Source organism: Capricornis sumatraensis, chromosome 17, assembly GCF_032405125.1.
Source record: "Capricornis sumatraensis isolate serow.1 chromosome 17, serow.2, whole genome shotgun sequence".
In the NCBI taxonomy this organism is placed as follows: domain Eukaryota; kingdom Metazoa; phylum Chordata; class Mammalia; order Artiodactyla; family Bovidae; genus Capricornis; species Capricornis sumatraensis.
Window position 1 is genome coordinate 67,466,338 of NC_091085.1, and position 6,614 is coordinate 67,472,951.

Consider the following 6,614-nt stretch of genomic DNA (forward strand, 5'->3'; position numbering starts at 1 on the left):
CACACAGTCATGTCCGACTCTTTGCGACCCCGTGAACTGCAGCATGCCAGGCCTCTGTCCCCCACCATCTCCTGGAGCTTGCCCAAGTTCATGTTCATCACATCAGTGATGCCATCCAGCCATCTCATCCTCTGACACCCTCTTCTCCTTCTGCCCTCAATCTTTCCCAGCATCAAGGACTTTTTCAGTCGACCAAACATGAGGGCTTAATGATGGAACACAACACGTATGCCCCACTCTCCCTAAAGATCTGGATTAGGACAAAGATGACAGGACTTCCCTGGTGGTCCAGTGGCTAAGACTGTGTGCTCCCGATGCAGAGGACCCAGGTTCAATCCCTGGTCAGGGAACTAGATCCCACATGGCGCAACTCAAGATCCAGCACAGCTACACAAATATTTTTTTGAAAAAAAAAGAGAGAGGAATGGCCACTCCTGCTGCATCTATTCAATACTGTACTAGAAGCTGCAGCCAGGGGATTGGACAAAAAGAAGAAAGAAAGGAGGGAGGGAAGGAAAAAAAAAGGAAAAGAAAAGGCAACCAGATTAGAAAGAAAGGCTGTTCTACTTGTGGATGACATGCTCTTGTGGGCTACATGGGGGCTGAAGTCCTAATCCTCAGCACCTCTTGATTTCTGTGGCCAATTACAAAACGTCAGTATGACCTTCCTGAGTCTGGCACTGGGAACTACAATGTCGTCCTGGGAGACGACCTCACCGTTCACTGTGATCCTTCCTCTGAAAGTTCTTCTCCAACTTTCCCTTACACAGTGTCTGGCACAGAGCAGATGTTCCATAAATACACATCAAATTGAAGGGGAAAGCACTTCCATGGCTTTCCGTTGCTTTTAAGTTAAAATCGCAAGTCTTCGCTGCACAAGCCCCTGCGTGATATATGGCCAGCCCATCTTCATCTAGAACCCCCTCCCCCCTCGTTCACTGCTCTTGGCCACATTAACCTCCCTTCTCTTCCTCCGATAATCCGAGTCCTTCCCGCCTCAGGGCCTTTGCACAGGCTGTTTCCTCTCTTCAGAATGCTGCTTTCCATTGAGCTAAGTCTTACTCAGCACTCAGGTCTTGGTTTAATGCAGTGGTTCTCAACCGGAGGGCATCTGTCAATGTTTGGGGACACTCTTGGTGCTCACAACTGGTCACTAGCATCTAGTGAGAAGAAGCCAAGGAGGCTGCTCAACCTCCTCCGATGCTCAGGACAGCCCCTCAATCCAAAGAACTATCCAGCCCCAAATGTCAGTAATGTCGAGATGGAGAAACTCTGGCTTCTGCTCAGACCTCCTGCCTTGATCACTTTATTAACGGAAGGATGTCTTCCCTGGTTCATCTCTCATAACAGTATCTCCCACTATTCTTTCTCCTCTTATTGCTTAAGCAAAATTTGGATCAAGCCCACAGGAGACAGTCCAGGCTATTTGAGAAGGTACTTGGGATGCTCAGAACGGACTAAACCACCCCCACTGACATCAGGTTTGCAGAAGCAGGAAAGGACACTGGAAGTCTCCTGCCGTGTGATTTATTAAGGAAGTGCTCCAGGAGGAAGCAACAGGTGATGGGGGAAAGCAGACGGGGGACAGGGGAGAAGCCAAGTCAGGGTGAGGTCTCCACAAAGCCCCAGCTTAGCCTGATCCTGTGGGGAGCTCGGGAGCATAAATTTTGCCTCACAGCTTGTCTCAACTCATCAAGGCAAAGAAATAGAGCTTTTACGCTCCTGAACCAGTTAGTTGATAGCTAAGGGTGGTGCCCAGGGTGTAGTCTATCTCCTGGTATCTCAGCACTCTGGGTTTGTAAGCAGAGCAGTGGGTAGCCTGGGAGCAGACTTCCAAAGACAGCTCCAGGTGCAGCTGTGAGGAGCGAAAGTTCAAGGAAGCCAGAGAATGTTCACACGGAAAAGAAAAGTGAAGGGAATCTGAACAGGGCATTGATGGTGCAAATCTGCTGAAAACCTGGCGATCTGGTTAAAATGAACAGCCCCATGTAATTTTTCTGGTCCGCAAGTGCCAGATCCTGTTTATACGTCCCTAGCTTCCAGGGGCTGGCAGAAAGGGACCAGCATTGGAGAGCCTCTCCTGGGAGCCGGAAGCTATGACATGACTCAAGGGGGCTTAATTCATGCCAAACCCTTGCCCACGGTTCTTGCCATTCACACTCTTTCCATCATGAAAGGTTTCGGGCTTCTCTCCCTTCTCATGATTTATGTTTCAACAAAGGTCGTTCATACAAAGAACATCTGTAGATCAAATCCACTTGACTTAATCAGCTCGGGGATGCTTCTTCATGTCTGCCTAAAACTGTTCTCCTCTGAGCAGTAACATATCTCCAATATTCAAGAATTTCCAAATCTTGTTTCCAAAATGCTACATGCACCTGAGATTTTTGTAGAGAGGATCTGTCATTTTGTTTGATGATTTGCATGGCCCATGACCCAAAACACTTCAGGAAAGAGAGGTTCCTCTCCTTGGCAGCACTGAAATTTTCTATTTTAGGGTGTTTATTAGTCTGCTAAGGCTGCTGTCACCAAGTATCATGAACGGGGTGGCTGGTACAGTAGAAGTTTATTCTCATGGTCCTGGAGGTTGGAAGTCCAAGATCAAGGTGTTAGCAAGGGTGATCCCTTCTGAGGATATGGAGGGTCTGTTTGTTCCTGGCCTCTCCCCTGGCTTCCGGTGGGTTGATTAGCAATCTTCGACATCCCTTGGCTTGCAGACATTTCACTTCCATCTCTGCCTTCATCTTCACATGGTGTTCACCCTGCAGGCATGTCCATGTCCCATGTTCCCCTTTATAGAAGTACAACAGTCACACTGGATTGGGGGCTCGCCCTGCACCAGCATGACGTCATCTGATTATATCTGCAGTGACCCTATTTCCAAATAAGGTCACATTCTGAGGGACTAGGGGCTAGAATTTCACAATGAGAATATCTGCGAAATACATTTCAAGAATGGTTTTTTTTTTTTTTGCGTGTTCTGTCTTTGTTGCTTCATACAGGCTTTCCTCTAGTTGCAATGAGAGAGGGCTACTCTCTAGTTGTGTTGCTTGGGCTTCTCACTGCGATGACCTCTCTTGTGGTAGACAGGCTCTAGGGTGCTCAGACTTCAGTAGTAGCAGCACGTGGTTTCAGTGGTTGTGGTGCATGGACTTAGTTGCCCTGTGGCATGTGGAATCTTCCCAGACCAGGGATCAAACCTGCACTGGCAGGCAGATTCTTAACCACTGGACCCTGAGAGAAGTCATCAAGGATGTCTTAAAGTCAGGCAGGGGCCATCTTGTGTTGTCAGAGATGGTGTCAAAGCAAAGGATGGAGGGAGTGAGTTCACTTGGGTGGAGAGTGGGAGGGGGAAGGACAACAGGTGAGGTTGACCAGTTGGCTGTGGAGAGCACACGCCAGCCCCAGCTCACAGATTCTAAGGGGAGTGGCGTCCAGGTTCTCGGATTCTTTGCGCACCTCTTCTATCTACTCAAACCCACCTCTTACCTCTGCCACTGATGTGGGGACTGGTTCACCAGTGAACAACCTAAAAGCGGGAGGCAGTTAACAGTCATGAGGTCACCTTGACCAGTGGCAGATGGGAGCCAATGGAGAAATGCTTCTCTCTTTCATGTCATGCGCAGATGCTTCTGAGAGGCATTCCATGAGGCTTCCTTGGTCCTGCAGCAACCACACCAGTTGCCTATGCATGCATGTGTGCATGCTAAGTGGCTTCAGTCATGTCTGACTCTTTGCAAACCCATGGACTGTAGACTGCCAGGTTCCTCTGTCCATGAGATTCTCCAGGCAAGAATACTGGAGTGGGTTGTCATACCCTCCTCCAGGGGATCTTCTCAACCCAGAGATCAAAGCCATGTCTCTTACATCTCCTGCATTGGTAGATGGGTTCTTTACCACTGGTGCCACCTGGGAAGCCCTGCCAGCTGCCTGTAGCCATGGCCAAATCAGTGACACATGCCCACACTGGCTCTCCTTCCTTCCCTGCCCCTCATTCCTCCTCCCTGGTGTCACTTTCCAAGCCAAGTGCCTGTACATGAACCCTTGCCTCAAGCTCTGCTTTCAGACACAGGCTGAGACCACAGGGACGGGGCAGAGGTCTTCTCTCTGGTGCCATCTGCATGTCCCCTCTATGAACTGATGAAGGTCTTGGAGGAGAGAACTGGTGAGAGGAGAGAGGTCCGGCGGCCGTATCCAGTCCCTGAAGGCAAGCCACTGACCACAGCTTATCAGGAGCTCAGGAGCATCAGTAAAAGCCCACGGGGCCACTGAAATAGGGGCAGCTCTATTTCCTAAAAGCCCCGATGTGTTCCACAATTATCATATGTAAGTTGCTTCTTCCCTAAAACCCCTTCTCCTCCAAAAATCAGAATTACTGTCTGTACTGACCAGGCTTCCCTGGAGGCTGCAATGGTAAAGAATCTGCCTGCAATGCAAGAGACCCAGGATCACTCCCTAGGTTGGGAAGGTCCCCTGGAGAACGGAATGGCTATCCACTCCAGTATTCTTGCCTGGAGAATCCCACAGACAAGAAGAGTCTAGTGGGCTACAGCCCATGGGGTTACAAGAGTTGGACAAGACTGAGCAGCTATCACTTTTTCTGTACTGACCACTTCCAAGAACATCATTCCTCTAAAAGCAAGAGCTCACAGTCCTGCAGCCAGGGCATGAGATTTTGAAGCCTCACTGACCAGCGTGTCACCTTGGGCAAGTTCCTTCCACTCTGTGCCTCTGTTTTCTCATCTGTAAAATAGGGATGTTAACAGGGCAAGCTTCAGAGTGTTGTTGCAAAGCTCATGTGAGGCCAAGGCCTGCCAGGCGATTTCCTGTGAGCATGCAATAAATAAAAAACAATTTAAGCCGTTTCCATGGAGAGGGTTAGTGACCGGAAGGGCGCACGAGGGAGTCTCCGGAGTCGGGGGAGGGGCAGCGTCTCCATCTGGTTGCTGGTTTCATGAGTGCCTTTAGTTTGGGCCCATTCATGTTGACACATGCATTCTGCTGTGTGTATGTTGTATTTTAATAAGACACTGAAAGCCAAAAATAATATAAAATAAAGACTTGACTGGCCTTCCAATACAGGGGGTGTGAGTTTGATCCCTGGTTGGGAAGCTAAGATCCCCCATGCCTTGGGGCCAAAAAAGCAAAACATAAGACGGAAGCGATATTGTAACAAGCTCCATGAAGACTTTTAAAAAATGGTCCACATCCAAAAAAAAAAAATCTAGATAAAATAAAAAATAATCTGCTGCTGTTGGTAGTAATGTTACTGAACCCAACCTGCAGGAGATAAAAGGAGAATTCTTGGCTTGAGCAAAAATCCCAGTGGCTTTGCATTGGGCCCATGAGGCAGCAGCCCAACCCTCCAGTTAGGACCAGTTCCCAGATGGGCAGATTCTGGGCTCTTTCTTGGTTGCGTGACTTCACATCTCCAGACCTCAGTTTCTCCACCAATCAAATGGAAAAGCAATGTGTGCTAAGTCGCTTCAGTGGTGTCCAACTCTTTACAACCCCATGGACTGTAGCTCATCAGGCTCCTCTGCCCATGGAATTCTCCAGGCCAGAATACTGCAGTGGGTTGCCATTTCGTCCTCCAGGAGATCTTCCCGACCCAGGGACCAAACCTGCATCTCTTCCATCTTCTGCATTAGCAGGTGGGTTCTTTATCACTAGCGCCACCTGGAAAAGCAATAATCCTTGTTGAATTGCAGCATCTTGTGTGGCTCCCCATTTTACTGATGGGGAAACTGAGGCTCCAAATAAATCATTAAAAATCAGTAGGCACTGGGACTTCCCTGGTTGCCCAGTGGTTAAGGCTCTTCACTCCCAATGCAGGGGGCCCAGGTTCAATCCCTGGACAGGGAACTAAGATCCTGCATGCTGCAAGTAAGACCTGGCACAGCTAAATAAGTAAATTAAAAAGAAAAAAATTAGTAGGCACTAAAGCTTTGGAGACTATGCAGACCCTCAGTCCCTCCATGATCTGGCTCTAGGAATGCCAGCGGCCTTAATAGCGGCAACGACAGCTGGCATTTATGAGCTCAAACTGGGAGCCAGGCTTCTGTTCTAAACACTCTTCCTTTCTCAACCCATTTTGTCCTCACGCTAATAATCCCCATTTTGCAGAGGAGGAAACTGAGGCATGGAGAGTCAAGGTCCCAGAAGCAAAGCCCATGCTCCTAACAGCCCCTGCAGCCAAGCGCTGGCGGCTGGGTGGGTTGCTCCTCGCTCCCGCCCTCCGCCCCGCCGGCCACCCGACACTCCACCCCCCCCCCCCGGCCTTCCTCCCCCTCCCCCATCAGTGCATTTAGCCAGGCTGGGTTCTAGCCAAGTCTCCGCTGTCACAGCGTTCTCATCTTTGATCACCAGTCAGCGTTCTTGAAGTGCCGAGTCTCCCAGATGTTGGGCTGATCAAAGGCAGCTGTTGCCCAGGACCCTCCCCAGAGCGCAAGATTATAGACGCACCGAGGGGAGAGGCGGGTGGACACGAGGGTCGCACACGTGACGGAGTGACCCGCGCAGCCCGCGGGGCGGGGCACGGCGGGGCGATGGGGGACCCCTGGCCACTGTCCCCACAGGTCTCAGAAGGGCCCGGCGCTGAGCAGCGATGTCGA

General features: G+C 50.1%; 1 non-coding gene across 1 annotated transcript; it reads left to right on the plus strand.

Annotated features, from left to right (window-relative positions):
* The first annotated feature begins 277 nt into the window (after positions 1 to 277).
* Positions 278 to 350, plus strand: TRNAG-CCC (transfer RNA glycine (anticodon CCC)). Its single transcript has one exon. It is a non-coding gene; the product is annotated as a tRNA-Gly (tRNA).
* Positions 351 to 6,614: the final 6,264 nt, after the last annotated feature.